We start from the raw sequence: 18488 nt of genomic DNA, 5'->3' as shown, positions 1-18488 counted from the left end.
CTAGTGTAGTGCCTATCTGCTCCTTTCCTTGCCTGCATGTTTCTTATTTGACATACCCTGTCCTGACTAAAATGTCTCCACAAAACCCACTCTTAGCGATCTACAGCATAATCATCTCCTTTCCTTACCTGTGAAAAGTGAACATACAGATGCTATGTTGTAAGTTCCACTGTTTAGTGAATTAAAAATAAAACTGTAGGAAGTTTATTTTTCTAAAATTCTGGAAGTGAAAATTTACCGTAGGGTCTCGCAGTCAGGATTTTATCTTCGCGTTCGTCCCCAGCAGCCACACAGGACAAGCAGGCTGACCTGGACGGCAGCGGGGATCCCTGCCATTCGCGGGCGATGCCTGCGGGGACACCCGTGCGGCACCTGCGTTTTCCGAGGGCGAGCGCAGGTGCCGGGCGGCAGGAATACCGTTTACATTAGCGGAAAAGAGACTCCRCCCGTCACCGCGCGGTTGCTTCTGCAAGACTAATAGGCAATAAAACATTTTTTTTTTTAGACACTCTAGTAAGCAGACATGACTCTAAATACACACAGCAGGCAGAAGCATTGGGTAGGAAGGTGCCATTTTCAGCCATTCTTCAAAAAAGCACCATCTGTTACAACATATGCAAGTGCAGTTACACATCCGGTTATAGGAGGTGATTAGGGTAATTATCTACCTGAGAAGCATGATTTCTGTCTGGTAGGTTCCTTTCTCCAAACYTCAGCCTTTATCATCAGAGACAATCTCTGAAAAGGGGGGAAATGCTGACATTACCATGCTCTGTTTTTCTGTCTCCCCCTAATGGAAAAGGAGACTCAAACCTCTTACTCTGTATTGGCATAAAGGGCTATATTGGAGCAGGTGGTTTTCRATATATAAACCAGAAAGGTTTTTTTCAAAAAATCTCTAATAACCAGAACAATTTGAGAGCAGTAAAATTCAAAAGAAGGCTAGACCAGCAAAAAGAAAATGAATATACAAAATTTACACATAAAAGTTTAATGAGTCTAGGTTTCCACTTTCCTTTATTTAAATATTTTGGCAGATATATTATTAACACTAACCTTATTTTCTTAGCTGAAAATTAAYATGAACAGAAACACAAAAATTATGATGTGCCAAAAAAAAAAGGGGGGGGGAGGGAGAGAGAGTTATGGCTTGGGGACCCTTTCTTTGTATGGAAACACTATATTCTAATTTAATTCAAAAAAATCTAGTTTTCTGCAGCCTGACAAGTCTCTCTAAAAATTATTTCCTCACTGATTACAGAAGCAGACAATTGATGCCCAAACAATCAAAGAAGGTTGTATTGTCAGCATGTTAATCATAGTGTTTCTTAGCAACCATATTTTATTTACAAGTAACAATACTTCTTCAGAAGCCTGCCACATTTAACGGCAAGTAGCTGGGGGGGCAGGGCAGGAAAATGTATGTGCAGCCAACACCTTTGATGATAAGCAGTTTGTGAAGAGGATAGTGAAATGCTTTGGCTGATAACCACTGACTATAGTAGATAAAGAAACATTTGGGAATGGAAGCGGTGGGACCAGAGTTAGTACCAGACATCAGCCCTGGTGGTCTGCTGCACTCACACTGGTTGGTGTTTTTGCCCAGATAGAGAATATGAAGGCCAAGCTTCACATTTCCACTTGCAGGTACCTCTCTGTTAGTCTCCAGGCATCCCCTTGATGCTGTGAGTTTTTCCCAGGTTCTGAGAGACTTTCAAGACCTCCGCAGACAGCCAAGAAGTTTTGTGATGACAATCTTCATGTCTGCTTGCCCAAGGAGCTCCCACAAATTCCCATGTGCCAGGCTCCTCTCCAAGTATTTTCTTCTCTGCAGGAGCCCAGGTGACAGCTCTACATCTTCCACGCTCCCACACCACTGCCACCGGCGACTATCAGTGCTCATATCACCCTGTTAAATATAAATKATAGTGTCTGACAAAGTCTATTTGGCTCTGAATCACTTCTCTTCTGCAATGGTTAAATAGGGCCTATTTGTCACCCTCATGTTAAATACCAGTACTCTGAGGTGATTTTAGAGATGGTTTCTACCTAGAAGATGCCAACAGTCAGCAAAAGAGACAGCTAAAACGTTTTGTTGATCGTAGTGAAAATAGCCCACAGCAGAACTGTGCACTGAGTGGGACAGTACAGGCAGCAAAGGGCTCCCTTCGACCTTTKTCTGTTGTGATCAGCCATAATGTCAGGAAGGCAATTTTGCTTCTGGACTACATCATCCAGTAAATGTCACTTTTATTGGGTGATTCTCACCTTTTCCCTCTCAGTCTCCACTAAGARTTGATTCAAACTGTGGCTCCGTCCAGCTGTCAGCACTCTTTAAAGTGTGATGTCCCTGCAACCATTATTCTCACCTGGTAGTAGCAGGATGGTTAAGTGTACTTGTCCCCATATAGCACTCCGCACACAGACACACACACACACACACATACACACACACACACACACATACTTTTATCCTTGCTGTGGTTTTAAGATCATCTAAGTAATATCATCTCATGTTCATCTAGTCCAACATCCTATCTCTATTCACGACCATCACAAGATGTTTTAGAAGAAGATTTTAGAAAAGATAAAAATAATCTTTTTCCATAAAGATCTCAGCCTAATCCTTTAGAGTTAGAGATATCCTTAAATCCTTAAGCATGAGTTTTTATTTTCCTTCCAAAATACTGGTAGCTTTAGCTTGTATTCTAGATGTTATCCATAAAGATGTGCAATCCTTTTAAAATTCTGCTTTGTTCCAGGAGTTCCACACTCAAATATCGGGTTGCTTGACCCTATCCGTCTTTTATAYATTCTGAAATAACCACCTCTACATTTCATCAAATATCTTATTCTTGAGATAAGAAAAACAACATGCAGGTTGAAGACTCGCATGTATCAGTAATATATCTATACACCATTTAAGAAACTTTAGTGTGAGTTCTTGTATGATAGGCATGGCAGAAAGACAGCATATGCATCAACACAACAAGTGTCTTATAGATAGGTAAGGTAACATACTGGAACTACAGTGGAGTCTTCTGATTGCAAAAATCTTTGCAGAGTTTCAGAGATATACCACATTTACTAAAAAAAAGCTTGAGAGAAGGGAAGAACAGATCTGGACATCTAAACTTGCCCTTGTTTCAGATACACTGTCCTTTCATGATAGAATAAAAACAGAATTAGGAATAAAATTTAGAGATGGGTCTAAATCAAAACAATAGATCATAACYCTGGGAATTCTGTCTCATCCTTAAGATAATTTCCAAAATAAAAAAACTGCTAGTTCAAATCCACATAAAATTTAGKGGCTTGGGCCTGCCTTAATAAACTTGCTACACATATTTCTARGTGTTCAGCAGAAACTGGAAAATAAAAGGCATTCCATATGAAGCACAAGCACTTGTAAAACTGTCTGTGACTCTTTGTCCTGCTTGAGTTAGTAAGTCCTAATTACAGAGAAGTYGGATACATAGGATAGTTCAGAGAATTCAGTCTTGCAAACCATTTGAAAATACAGGAACTATCCCTATGAAAATTATGCTGAAAGAAGAAATTTAGATGATACCTCTCATTACCCAGAAACAACAAGGAAGGAAAGAGGAAGACAATGGTTGAAGATTTCTGGGGAATCTCCCTTTTATAAGAATTTCTTTAGCCATAGTTCCATCCTGGAGCCTCTCACCTCTCACTAGCTTCACAGCCAATGGGGTAGCTCTTTGTGGCTCCACATGGGACAGATGTCCATGTACACCATCCTCCATCATCCACTGGGCAAAAATGCAATCATAGTCCCACGCCATTCCCATTTTTGAGGAATGTAGGTAGGCAGCAGTTTCTGCAGTCTGTAGAATTGGGTATATCTAATCCTCATACAGACCATCATAAGGCCATCAAAGATAGATAGCAAGCCCATTTCACATCTTCCATCACAGATCTAAATAAGAACCTATCTAGAACAGAGTCTATGGTTCAGCTGCCATCTACTCACCTTCTCAAGGATCCTTCTGGCCACCTACGCTCCTGCAGTAAACTTGCAGTGCTTTTCCAGAGGATTAGCAACAGCTGGCAGAGGCTAGTGTTTTCTCTTTGATAGTTTATTTGGCTGTGTTCACAAAATATTGCTATGGTAAAATAGCCAAATGAAAAATAAAACATAATTTCAAAGCACTGACAGTGCTATTGCCAGTGACATTCAACAAAGCACAATAAACAAACTTGACTGCGGAATGTTTTAATAAAATTGAAAGCACCAGGAGGTTTTGAAGCTTCTGAGCATACAGTAAAATCGGTTACTTACTACTGCAGCATCAAAAGAAAGATCGACCAATATGCTGTACAGACATCATGAGGAAAAACTGTCATGGTCTTTGTTTGTGGTTTGTTTGTATTTCTTTAAATCTGTCCTAAAGGAAGATTCATGACTTTTTAAGTTACAGCACAGCCCTCATGTTTATTCCTAATATTTTTGCTTTGAAGATCACTTCAGAACATGAGTTCTTATATAGACTGCAGTCACAGATGAGTTTAATATCTTCCTGTCTTTATCGAAATGGAAGGGACAACATGATGAGGAATGGCAGGAAGTCTAATACATATTTTTCCGACATTTTGTTTCACTCTGGCACCTTCCTTCTAAGGATATGAACATATCTTCTTATACAGCATGAACAATTAATGCTTTAATAAAAATGTTTTACTCTTTTAAAGATGATTAAATTAATGTTTCTTTAGGAGGAGAGTCTAATCTGCAGCAATTTAAAGCGTTTGAAATTGGCAGTGCTTTTAGTGGAAGCCAGAGTTGTTCAGCCTTTGGGAGTATCAGAACATTTATGCAGGTGTCTTAGTAGACCTTTGGTAGATCACAAAACTAKACAAATACAAAAAGGAGTTTTAGGAGGAACTTTGACGGATTATGTAATATTGTCACATACAGAAACAACTATTACTATCATATTTCTGACCAACAGTATTCCTGTTTGCTCAACCTGTTCTTCTTTGATATCTTCAATTATGCACATTCTGCAAATTTCTTAAGCAGTTACAATGCATAACAATCCTCACTGTTAGAAAACATATCCTAATATCTAAACTGAATATCTCTTTCTGCAGCTTGAGCTCACTTTTTCCTGTCTTAYCCTTTGTGGCCCTAGAAAACATTATTCCAATCCTCTTTGCAGATGTTTTATGTATTCAAACACTCTTGTAAGCTTCCCTCTCAGTCTTGTATCTTCTAAATTGACCAAATTCACCCTTCATAGAACCCCAAACTTTTTTCATAAGCTTCTTCTGGACTTCCTCTAGCTGGTTCACTTCACCTCAGCAACCTTAAATATGAAGTGAAGAAGGATTACATCACAAATTTTGTGGACTACGCTACTTTATATACAGCCCAATGCAATGTCTGTCCTCCATGTAACAGCATGATATTCTTGACTCACAATTGATTTGTGATCCAACATAATCTCCAAATACTTGTCCACAAGATTGCTACCTATCTTATCTTAGCTTTTCTCACTGTATTTGCTCAACTGTTTATCCTTGCCTAGTGCAAAACCATTCATTTGTTCTAATTAAGTTGTATGCTGTCTTCAAGACTATTTCTCTAAATTGTTGTAATCATTTTGAATTAATTCTTATCTTTCAATCTGTTTGCTGCAYCTTTCAGTTTCATTTCATTTGCAGATTTAATAAGCATAATCTAACAACTTGGTGTTGGAATATAATAAAAACAATGAATATACTAAGCCCAGGACAGACTTTTATGGAAACTTCCTCAATTCATCTTAGTAGTTTGACAGTGAAATGCTGGCAATTGCTCCCTACATAGAATCTCTGGACATTTTTGTCCCCACTTTACAATAATCCTGACTTACTCATGTAATACAAGATCATATAAGAATTCTGGCTATAAAATGTTTATACTCTTAAGGCATAAAGATTTAGGAYTGATCTTCTACAACTTAATCTTGACAAATGCAACACTCATTGAATTTTCTGGCTACTTATTTGCTACTTACTCATCTTATATTCTTCTATCTCTCCTCAAAAAAGATCATTAGATTTTTTTGGTCCAGTATGTTCCCATAACGGGAATTGACCCATCATTCTACAACCTTCTCCTTTTCTTTTTCATCAAGTTAATCACCATGCTTGTGCTTTTCCCATTTGCTGGAACTTCACCCACCTCCACATGTTCTCAAATGAATTTGGAGACTGCTGAGATTGCTTCAGACAGTCTTCTCATTGACCCGTGAAGAATTTCATCAGGGCTAGCCCAGCTGAAATATCTAAGTGTTCTCAAAGAGGTTCCCAAAGTAATTCTTGTTCTCTTTTTCCCTTTTGTCATTAATGTTAATTGTGATAGCTCTCTGAATACCATTGGCTACATAAKGTACTGTGCAGTAGTGTCATGATGTGGTCCCTGCAGCCCTCTCTTAGACAAGGCAGTAGACCTCAAGCCAAGCTCCCAATAAAATTTCAAAAGCTAGTATGCAGACACAGAAGTCTTGTCTCAGCTYTTTCAATTTCCAAGGCACCAAGATAGTCCCAAACCACACTTCAACAGTAATCTCCAAATCACAGATGTTTCCAGAAGTCGAAATAATCTTTTCCCTGAAGTCTTCCTCCTGCTCAGAGTGTAAATATCAGATATGCTTAGCCAGCCTTTTATCTCAAGAGGAAAAATTAACTAGCGCTGAAGGCTCACAATTCAGATTTTGCTAAAGAGATTGCTCAGTTTCAGTGTAACAATCTTTTTCTTTCTTCTTTGAAAATAACCAAAARTTACACACAAACCCATTAATCTAAAAATATAAATTACATTATAAAATTAAACATTCTAAAGTTAGGAACTGCTAGATTTATGATTTTCCATGCAATTTTCATTTGTGCATGAGAATGCTTATTTTAATTTTTCAGAAGACCTCAATCTCATTCATTGTGCAAGGGACAAACAATACCTCCAAAAGCCACAGTAAAACCGATAATATTTAACTACTGAGATCTAAATATTTTGTAATGTATTTTTGAAAATGCAACAACTGTAAATCTGATCCTACCTACAGGAAGAAATTGTATGCTCATTGCCTTCACAGACACCCTCCATTTYCACATGGGCAAAATTCCCATTAGCTTTAATCAGGGAAAAACACAAACATTTTAAAAGTCAAGGTGGCATCATTTGTGGGTCAAARGCATCACTGGGAGTGTGAAAGCAGAAAAGTGTTCTTCATCCAGCTTCAAACTTGAATAACATTATGAATTAGCTTCATGCAATGGTGAAAAAAACCTAAGCAGTAGAAGGAGTTCAAATCCTTTACATCACTGCAGATTAAGCCAAAGGGCATGCTACCACCACTTGCTAATCCAGCCTCAAAAATCAACAATGTAATTGTATTACTATGAATAAACTCCAATGAAATCCAGCCAAAAATGATTTTGTGAAAAACTGCCTGAGGGATCCATGAAAAAGAAAGTATAAATCCAACTTGACACAGAAGCCTTAAGACTTAATATGCATAGATTTGTCATCAAATAAATAATTWTATTAAAAGAATTTAAGTCAATGTATATCAATTATAGGTGCCTACATTCAGGAAAGCAGTGAACAAAATCCTTCATAACTTGTTCAACTGCCTAATGTATTTGGAAAAATAGTTTGCTGGTGCTTTTAGTTCTGCAGCTGGGCAGGTGTTTTGCACAACTGAAGAAAGAGTCTAAAATGACCTATTGATTAATGCATTTGTCCAAGAAATAAGAGACTTGAGCTCAGTCTGATTGCAGCCCCCACCATAAGGAAAGTGCTCTAAGTGAGTGGGTGCTCTGAGCAGCAGGGGTGGATACATGTTCTTGTCCTGCCACTGCAAATAGACTTCTATAGACTCTTTCCAAAGCTAAAAATTGATGATGTCAGAGAGAAAAGGCAATGAGCCAGACCACAACCCAGCAGTGAGAGCAATCGACTAAGAAAGGGCAGAGCTGGTACTCAGGTGCCCTCTTCCTGATTTATAGCTGTATTTCTATAACTGCATAAAGTGCAGTATACTTATTCCAGACATCCATCTCCCTTTGTTGCATCTCATACTAGTTGACTTAGGTCCCTAGTGCTCACTTGCTGGCTATTCCCTAGGTTCCTAAGTTCCTAGCATTTTCTCATCAAACCATGTGATGCAACATCTGCATTGGGGAGGGGGGTAGAAAAAAAAGACAAGGCSAAAAAACAGCAAGGTGGAGGCACAAACTCAAGCGTTGTCCTGTGATTATCCACAGAGTTTCACTGTCAACACTCCTYTTGAGATGACTTTGGCCATTGCCAGCTCGCTCTCCTCCTGACAGTTCAGGACAGTTCAGTCTTTGTTCAGGACATATGCCAGACCAAGGATGGTCCCAGTAGGAAGTTTGGAAGCAGATACTTCACTTTCTGTTCCACCTGGAAAGGGGGAAWTAGAAGGGAAGCGCATACCTGAGTGGATGTGAGACAGTCTGTGTCACCTGCCRTCAGGGACAGAGGATAGCCCTGTTCCCTAGTAAAGCCCGCGGGACATTGCTACACTGCGTATGCCAGTGTATAACTCCCTTCTTCATCCCAGCCCTAAACATTTGGCTCTTTTTCTGTGGAGCGGTGCTCAACATCACRTATTCATACCTGCAGAAAATTCAGAATGTTCCGTAACAGTGAAACAAAACTACAAGAAATGTACCGTAATAACCCRTAGTACTTGACTTCATATGAAACATGCAATTAAATCTTCTAATTACAAAAGAAAAGAGTGGAGAGAACTTAAGGAATTTGCTTCCTTGCTCTTTCTCATATTTGGGTTCAATACAGTCAGAGAGATTTTATAAAAGGAAGAAATCCCTTTTTCATTATGCACCTTGACAATGTAGAGTGATGGGTTTTTCCTTTCCACTTTACAATGGAAATTACATGAAGAATTCATTCYGTATATAAAAATACTTGAGAGAGGCACGCTAGTGACTGACAAAAATTTGCAAATAACATATACAGAAATCTTTTATGGAATATGCACAGGTACTCTTTTATACACTGCATTTTCCACATCAGATCTTCATCCTTTCAGCAGAATCAGTAGCTCAGGAATCACATTTGTACGTTTCCAAAGCAGAGTAAGCATCTATTCAATACCATCAAAGGAACTGATAAAGAATTAGGAACTTCAGGACATTTTAAAAAATGGTTTTACTTGCTTTTTGCTTATCTGTTTTTTTCTAATTAAGATTTTATTGAATTTTCCATAAAGGAAGACTATAACCAATCAGCAAAAGTATTATCATATGAATTTTACTTTTGTAATTTACTTCAGCCAATTCRTTTCTTTTTCTAATGGGCCAAGTAGCTGTAACTTCAGGTGCAGTCCATTAAGTCTTTGAGACTTAAAGAGAGGAAGCAAGAAATGAGAAGCACCAGAATAAATTAGATAAAACTCCTAAACAAAGACTGAAAAGACAGCCAAATCCAGTTTACCAGCAGGATCTGGTGTACGATATACATGACAAGTTGAAAGTTTTCGAAGAACRCATGAGTCAGCTATTTGGGGAATCGTATAATGAAACTAAATGAGCTTATTCTCACATGAGACCTCATGAAAAAGGAATTGGTCTGTGGAAGGCAATTCCGAAAAGGCAGACACACTGTAAAAGACTTCCACTCAGCCCGTCTTCGCAAGAAGAGGAGGAATGGTTGTTCCACATGCTCATTAGCATGCCGGTCCGATAGCCCAGCCCCTCCCTCTCCACATATCCATGTCCCGTATCCCACATATCCACAGCCTGCTGCTGTCACTGCTGCACCGCTGCGAGAGCCTCCCTGCAACGCCCTCAAAAGTTGCTCTGCAGAGGCCCAGCCCAACGGCTGCCAAGGTTGGACCACTTTCGATTAGCACRTTTCTGCACTCAGTTACAGGTAAAAAGTAAATGAAAACATTCTTCTACTCACAATTGCTGTGGGTCACCGCAGTTAAACTTTTGCATGTATATATAGAGAGTGTCCAAGCCAGGTTTTGGAAGTTATCCAACTGAGGACAAGATGGCTCAAGAAATTGGTAATGAAATACTGGAGACATCTACTGAAGGTAGCCTGCCCCAGTCCCAGCAACTAAGATTTGTCATTTCTGAGTGTCAAATTAGGTAATTTAAATCAGTTGTCTCAGCTCAAGACCCAGTGTCCCCAAGTGAGATTTATCTGACTGAATATCTAGGCTAGTCTCTTTCTTACCAGTGAAAAGAAATAAGATGCCATTCAGCTGACCTCTTTTGGATGGCTATTTTAAGATGAGATGATTTGCACCCTGAGACTGCTTATTTCCTCTACTAGCTACAGGAAGATCTTGTGGTAAATAATTTTAATGTGCATGCCACCACCATACATTTTARGTTAGAAGAGATGAATTAGTGTTATATGTCCACAACACCAAAGCCATCACTGCAATTAATGACAGGGAGAGGATTTTTTTGAAAGTTCTGGCAAGGAGCTGTTTTTAATTACTCTCTCCTTCTTTAGAARAAAGAAGGAACACTTACTGATGTTCACAATGCTGACCATCCAGCATCCCATTCCTGGCCATACTTGCTGGTTCCTTGTACAGTTTTTAATTTAACATCTTTCACAAGAAAGTAAATTTGCTCTATATGTATTTGTGCATGTGTGTGCATAAATTTATATATAAAATATAAAAAATCTACACACATAAGTATAATCAAAATAATAATAATGAAAAATAAATGAAGATATTCTTTCATCTGTACCTTAGAAACCTGCATTTGGGGAATATTTATTATTTTCTGAAAAACATAAGAATTTTTTTTTGACAGAAGATGAACAATAACAGAGGAAAATAAAGGCTTTAATTAATCACCAAGTGCTTGTCATTCTGACAACTAAAGAATCATCAAGTTACAAAGAACCAAGTGAAACAACATCAATCATCCAACTACAATAAATAATGTAATAAAAAAATCACTGGGTAATAACAAGGTCTGAAGAGGGAAAATAAAAAAAAATAGAGAAGAAAAATAGGAGCACCAGACAGACTACGTGCAGCTGACCGCATTTATATTAATATCACATAACACTGGCAATCTCCATCACAACCATTGCTATGCCAAACGAAACAGCCAGATACCACATTTATTCACTTAGGAGATGAACGCCACAGCTTTATTGAAAGCACAATAGCACAGGTTTGCAATGACATTTAAAAAAAGTATTATTTTATCATGTTTTGTATGCAGTTAATTACTCTCATCAGCAAACAGACCAAAAAAAGAATAATTTAGTTTTTGCTAACATGCAGTGCCCCAGGCATGTCCAGCACCCCACTTAGTCCCTGTTTCACAGAACTTACAATCAACCAAAGCAGACAATGGGGAGCAGAGACAAAATTAAGAGTAACAAATGGCAAGTAATGAACACAGTGAGGAACAATTGTACATTAACAGCAGTGAGTCACAGTGGACAGTTTTCTGAAAACTTCAGCGCAGTGTTCAGCAGTGGTCAGAATGATAAATAGAACATTAAAAATTAGCAGCATAAGGCACAGAATGAAATGGCAAACAACATTATGCCATTGCAGAAATCCACTGTGTGGATAAGAAACCTTTCCATAAGCAACCATAGCTGGRTGTTGTTAAGACAACAGTGGGGCTGCTGAGCCTCTGGCCTGACGTAGTAGAGCAGTTTGTGTGTTTTTATGTTCTGCGAGATTTATTTGGACAGAACAAAGCAAGAGTAAACGGATATGTTTTATTTCGTATCCAAAGGCTTTGGGGGCATGATTGTGCTATGATGGAAACCTTCATAAAAAAAAGATGAATAATGTTCTTTTCTCTCTTTTCAGTAGATTTTTAAAAATCTTTTTTTTTAATACTATCATATTTAGATATAGGTATAGTTATTGTCTCCTCTTGCTTCCCTTTGGTGGAGCAAAAGGCCTCAGAGCTAAGCATGGAGAGAAGTCCCATCACTTCTATACAACACTGCAGGACAAGGACAACACAATTCAGCACAAGAATCCAGCACACTAGTGGAACGACAGTGAATTTCCATCATGAGATTGCACAGAGTGGTAAGATCCTGATACATAGGGTTTTTCCTTTCTAAAGAGGTTTCACAGTAAAATGTTTCAAAAAGTATGGTCTACTGCAATTCTGAAGTCAGCTAGCAGCATTTTCCCCACCAGCTTTTTTTCTAGCAGTTCAAACATTTGACTAGCCAGGGATCTTTTGGCAGGCTGCAACATCTGCTGTTCTCCATTTCCCGTTCCAAGTCTGCAGGTGAACTGGCATCTGGTCCAGCGTGGTGGACAGACCTGATGGCTGCAAAGGAGTAGTTCTCCTACCCTAGCAGGTTTCTCCAGAGGTGGTGCCAGCAGAGCCTCACACCTGCAGAGACCATTCTGAACCTAGTATTATGTGCCCCTGCTTTAAGCTGAAGCATTCTCCCRCTAATCCAGCCTCACTCAGGATGAGATTTTTCCCTTCAGCCTACTGTCCCTTTTCTTTTGAACCCAAYGTGTGACAAAACATACCTCTCCTCTCTCCTGGGAGCTCATGCTCAAGGTAGGGGCAGCAGAGCCAGGCTGCAAGCAGAAAGTAGCCTTGAACATGGCCTTCCTCAGGCAGGCAGGGGATGRAGCAGAGGACACTGCAGATGCCAGYGCTGCAGCTGAGCAGGTGGAAGGAGAGCCAAAGAGAGGCTTCAGCTTGAACGAGATGTTGTCACTGTTGAAAGAAGTCATAGGTGGGCACAGTAAAATGCCACGTTAAGAGATTTTATAGGCTAATTGTCACCTCATTTATGCTAATTATACCTCTTCAAATTACAGTATACAAAACCCCTGCCTCTTATCCCACAAGCTCTCCGATATTCCTCRCTTAGTGATGGACTGCACATGCTGCACACATTCGGTTGTTTGCCTTTCTCCTCATACATCAAACCACGAGGTCCATTAATTCATTTTAACCACTTCATTCTGCAAAATAACATAATAAAATCCCAGCAATGAGAGATGAAAAAACCCAGGGAAATCATCAGATCCATCCCTCTGCCAGCACAGGACTCTTTCCCGGGGAGTATTTCCTCAGTATATTTTTCTTRTCTACTTTTAGAAGTTTCAAGTCTAGGCTGACAATTCTTCTGCCAGGTCTCCCACTGTGTTACTGATGGCATGGCAGATAACAGATTTTGTTTCTGAAACCCCTCCTCTTTTTTTCAGGGGGACTTCTTGTGATAATCCTGTCAGTATTTGTTTCAAACTCATTTCCAAGGGTTGGCAGTTGTGAACATAAAGTCATTGCATTCGTATTCTCCTGCCATATTAAACATGCGATGCTTCAGTAGCTTAGTTTCCCCACGCAAGCTTCCAGCTGCCCTCCGGGTGAAAAGTTATTTCCTCACCATAGCACCTCTGGGCCCTTCCAGAGCAGAGAGACTGTTGTCACTGGTGCCCAAATATGACAAATTTTATGTGGATAATTTTCCGATATAGTCATGTCCCTAAGTGTAGTGAGACCACTGAAGGGTAGTAATGTGTGACAGACCTGAAACATGTGGCGAGTTATGTATATATTTTCATGTATACTCCTTTGGAAGAGATTATTTTAAGAGCTGATAGAACAAAACTGCAAAATTAGTTCTTCACCTCTTTCTATATATTTATTGCCTGGTTAAAACGATCATTTTGTTCATTTGGCTATGAGTATATTTAAACACACAGAATATTACTAAAAAAAACATATTTTTCCCTCCCTGAAGCATGCAAAAATCTGAGTAAACAACAGGAAACCTCAGTAGTTACTTTAAAGAAATTCCAGTTCCAGGAATGATGTGACTTTAAGAGAAATATCTCTTTAAAGATTATCTGCACAGAGATAGAGAATATCTTTGTAGCTAGTGATGTACTATGCAATCTTTAAGACTGGTATTTTCAAATTGGCTTAATGGGTCTAGGTGCCTTATCCATCTTGAGCTTCAGGAAAAGCTATACATCTAATGCCTAAGAGTCACACATCTCCGTGGAAAAGCTGTGCACTACATGGTGGAAACGCATGAGTTTCAGCTTTCTCAGAGAGCAACACAAAGCAATTTCCAGGTCCTTCACTAGCTTCTCCTCACATCACCATGCTGATGTACCACAAATTTTTCTCTTCATTTTAGGAACAGGATAACTGAGATAAAGCTTCTTAGGCAGAAAAAAAAGCCTGGCCCTAATCAGCCTGGCCCAAAACTTCTTGAGACATGAATTCATATTCAATATTTACCATGAGTCTATAACTCTCCATGCTCAAGCTTCTGCTGGAAATATGAAAGAAATGATAGAAATTTTTGGAGCAGTTGTGGGCCTAGAGCTTTACAGCCTACCAGCATGGTCTACCCCCAGTGTGAGAGTCACTGTTCAAGATTAGTGACAGCACTCCATTAGGAAATCTTTTTTAACTAAGCCTGGCTTGGTATTCCTCTCCCCCATCATTACCTGGAACAAGGCTGAGTCCAAGAAAAATTTTTGCTTTTCGTATTTGTTAATTTAATTTTATTTCTAGGAGTTTGATAGTAGTTTTTTCTTTTTCTTTTAAAAAAGATATCTGGTAAATATTTCACAAAATTACGTGCCATTATATGATATGCAATAAATAATTATATATATATATATATATATAGTATATTATAGTTATTATAAAGCTGTATAAATATAAATGATGAAAGTTAAAATTAAGTGTATGATCTTAAAATTTTTTTCATATTTGGCACAGGCTTTCAACACATGAGCACCTGCTAGTGTAAATGCATTTTAACATTTAAAGGCTCTTTCAAAATTCAGATAACCAAGAAAACATTCACATCTACTCTCTGCTTTCCTGTATGATATAAATCTCCATATCCCAGAAATATCATTCACTGCAAATGTATAAACAACAGACCACAACAATAATGAAAGTAGTCAAACTTAGATGCCTTAAATTTAATGTCAACATTCAATTTAAGTAAATGGGGCATAATGCTCGGAGGTACTAAACAACCACAGTTCCTACTGAAAGCTAAAAGGAGAGAGAGAGGCAAGTACAGGAATAAAAAGGGAGAAAGAAAAGACAGGTATATGAGGCAGCCAGAGAGAGGTTAGATTTATGAACACAGTTATTACAGTATAGTAAATAAGGCCCTACTGTGTGATTTTGTGTCTGCACAATCTAGTTGTCCTCTTTTAAAATGTGCTAAATATAGAGTAAAGGCACCAGCGAAGAGAAAATGAATTGATAGGCAAATAAGCACAGCAGTAGCTTTCAAGAAATGTAAAAAAATAAAACTCTTGAAGAGCTCTTGAAAACATATCGCTATGTTTTTGGTTCATTTTGAAGCCTGGCTGGAAGCCACAAGCCCACCACACCGGGGATTAGATGGGAAGCTGCAAAGGGGGTTGCAAAATTTGTGTCAGCACAAGATCAGCTCTGACATTTCACAAACTGTAGGCAAGGAGAGTCCCAACCGCAGGGACGCACAAGAAAAGTGTTCAGGCACAAATCCACTCAGTCCCCCCATGTCTAGGAGGTCTTTGGACTGAGGTAATGATGAAGTTTAAGACAGATGTAAAGAGCTAAATTTCATCTGTAAATCAGTATTGCTCTGCTTGTTTCTAAGGACCTGCATCATCTCGCTCCATTTACGTAACTTCTCTGTTACAGTATTTGCAAAGTAAAACAGGAATATAAGAGTTATTGATGCTCAGGTGCTTCTGGTGAGARAACAGAGCACCTACTTGAAAGACTTTGGAAATCCCAGGCTAAAAATATGTTCAGTCTCATCACCCCAAAAATCCCCCATTGTTTTCATATAATAGAAGTTCTTATAGTAGAGGTCAAATAATAGAAGTTCAYATTCTCAGCTGGATCCTAACTTCCTTCAAGTTTGGACTCAGGCTTTCCAGACCAAATACATCTCCAAACACTAGGGATAATTGTCCACATTGTATCAGTACTAATTGGCTCTGATGACTAACAGACTAACACCTGCCTTCCCCTAGGGGTTTAATTTGGTAGGGCACGATAAGGTAGCCTTAATTTCCACCATTTGAGTTAGACTTCCCTGAAGTTCTTCAGTCGCTAGAGCTATAAATCTAGAACCAGTAGAGCTGCTTCTCAGTTTCTATTAATAAAATGAAGATAAATTTATTTTCTTATTCATGCAATGATTCCTTGCCACCCATACCAGCTGTTAGAAGAAATGACAATGACAATATGTCACCACAGTTTAGAAAGGTAAAGATCACAGTTTTTCTGAGATGAATTTACTGCTATGAAAGCCCTTCAGCCATCAATAACAGAGAAGAAAACAGTGAGATTCTGTAATTACACTCAGAAAATCAAAGAGCAGCCCCTTTTACAAATCAATGCCACATAACCCRTCAAGAATCCTTTGTGTGTAATCCTGTTCTCCCCAAGCCCACCAAACTCCATGGGAAATATATTAGTGTAGTCAGGATCTCTTCTTCAGTACATCTAACACTTAAGATTCTCAGAGCGTACCCATGAAAATAAATTGCATTACCAATAAGGTAAACAAAATGTAATTGCACCAGACAATTATAACATCATACAACAACACATTTCATCTTTATCCTTCTTATTAGAGCTCTTTTCAAAAGACTGCCTCTCACCTTCATTCCTCCAGCCCCGTTCCTATTATTATTATTTATGATTTGCACTGCAGTAGCAGAGATACAGGACAATATTCAAACCRTTCCTGCTTTTCAATTATGAATGTGTGTCACTTTTGCCAGTAAGAAAGACATTTGTATAACTAGCTTCTGGAACCAGGAATTGCCACTCAGGCTTATAATGAACTTATCATTATAAGGCACCAGAAGGAGACCTGCAGTCTAACAGCTCTTTGAAGCAACCCAGGCATACACAGTATGTGCAGGTCACAAGATGCACAAAAAAGGTCAAAAAAAGTAGGGCACCTCACTCTCAGATCGATGGGCCTGCAAGGAGCAATGGGCAACGGCAAAGATCTCCATGCTACTGCTACACTGCACACGGAGGATTCCCTTCAAAATGGGGGCGTTTCTGGACCTTTTCCACACTGATTGTTTTTCCCTTGTGCTTTCCTGGGTCCTTGATGAGTGACGAGCAAGACCACTGCTTTCAGTTTGTACACAGCGAAGCCCCAATGCCGAAAGTATTTCTGTAGAAAAGCAGTCACAGTTCAGAGCGGGAGCGTATACATGGCTGTGTCAAATCAGCACCTCCCGTGAGTGCACTGACACTTTTTACCGAGGTGAAACAGGATGAAAAAGGTGTATCAGGACTYCATAACTCCCAAATCTCCATTCTGACTGCAGGTGATATTATGATATTATGATACTGTTGTTGGCCTAAAGCAACACTTTCCTYCAGGAAGCAGTATCGTAAACACAAAACCCCTCCAAACTAATACCATAAAAGGGCTTTGGTTTTATGAGGCCTGGATAAAAAGTCAACACAGCCTTAGAAGTACTGCAAAGATGTGCAAGGGCACAAGCTGCCACAAGAGAAATTCTGTTTATATATTCATTTTTTTCACCACAACAGCAGTCAAACACTGGAACAGGTTTCCCAGAGAGGCTGCAAAATCATCATCTTTGAAGAGAGTCAAAATTCAACTGGGTAAGGCCCTGAGCAACCTGATCTAAGCTGGCCCTGCTTTGAGCCAGTGGGTAAGACAGCATGACCTACAGTGGTCCTTTCCAACCTAAATTATATTGTGATTCTAAAAATTAGCAGATAAAAAGCTCACCATTGATTTTTTCCTGCATCTCCCTCAAGTGAATACTCTGAGTCTCTTCTTACAGAAAGGTCAGGTGCAGATGTATAGCTACAGAAAGTGCCTGAAATCTTTGATATCTGGGAAGATCCCTGTTCTGCAGCTCCATGTGCTGTTATCTAGATTAACACCGTCRGTGATAAGAAGAACAATATAGTGAATGTAACAGCTTTTTGCTAAGCTACTACTGTAATTTGTGGTCTGAAAGGGGAACAACTGTCAATTATAAGTTATGATCTAGGTGTGACATTAAGGAAAACTATTTGGAAACAGCCAAATTAGTTAAATTTGTATTAAGGCCCTTCAGCAAAACATTCTTAATCCCATTTTGTGCATGGGTTGCCTAAGCTCTAAATTACAAACAGCAGACGACAGCAGCAGCATCTGAGCGTCGAGCAAAGGTGAAGCAGAGGGTGGATAAGCTCAGACATCACCTACAGGGCAGTGTCTGCTTTTGGTTAGCTCTGTGGGGTAACTAGTCCGCCACTCACTTCTGCATGGCCCTTCAGAGGCCACTTGCTATCTTAAATGTACAGAGACCCAGCGTCGTAACTCACCCAGCCAGCGGGAGTTACTCACCTCATCCCCTGGCACCTCAGTGAGCAACCTCATAGGCACCCTGAATCTCACCCAAAGTGTCTGGCACGTATTACGCATGTACAAAAGAAAA

This window comes from Rhea americana, unplaced genomic scaffold, assembly GCF_003343005.1.
Source record: "Rhea americana isolate MKP2758 unplaced genomic scaffold, rheAme1 scaffold_63, whole genome shotgun sequence".
Taxonomy (NCBI): domain Eukaryota; kingdom Metazoa; phylum Chordata; class Aves; order Rheiformes; family Rheidae; genus Rhea; species Rhea americana.
This window is presented reverse-complemented; position numbering follows the sequence as displayed.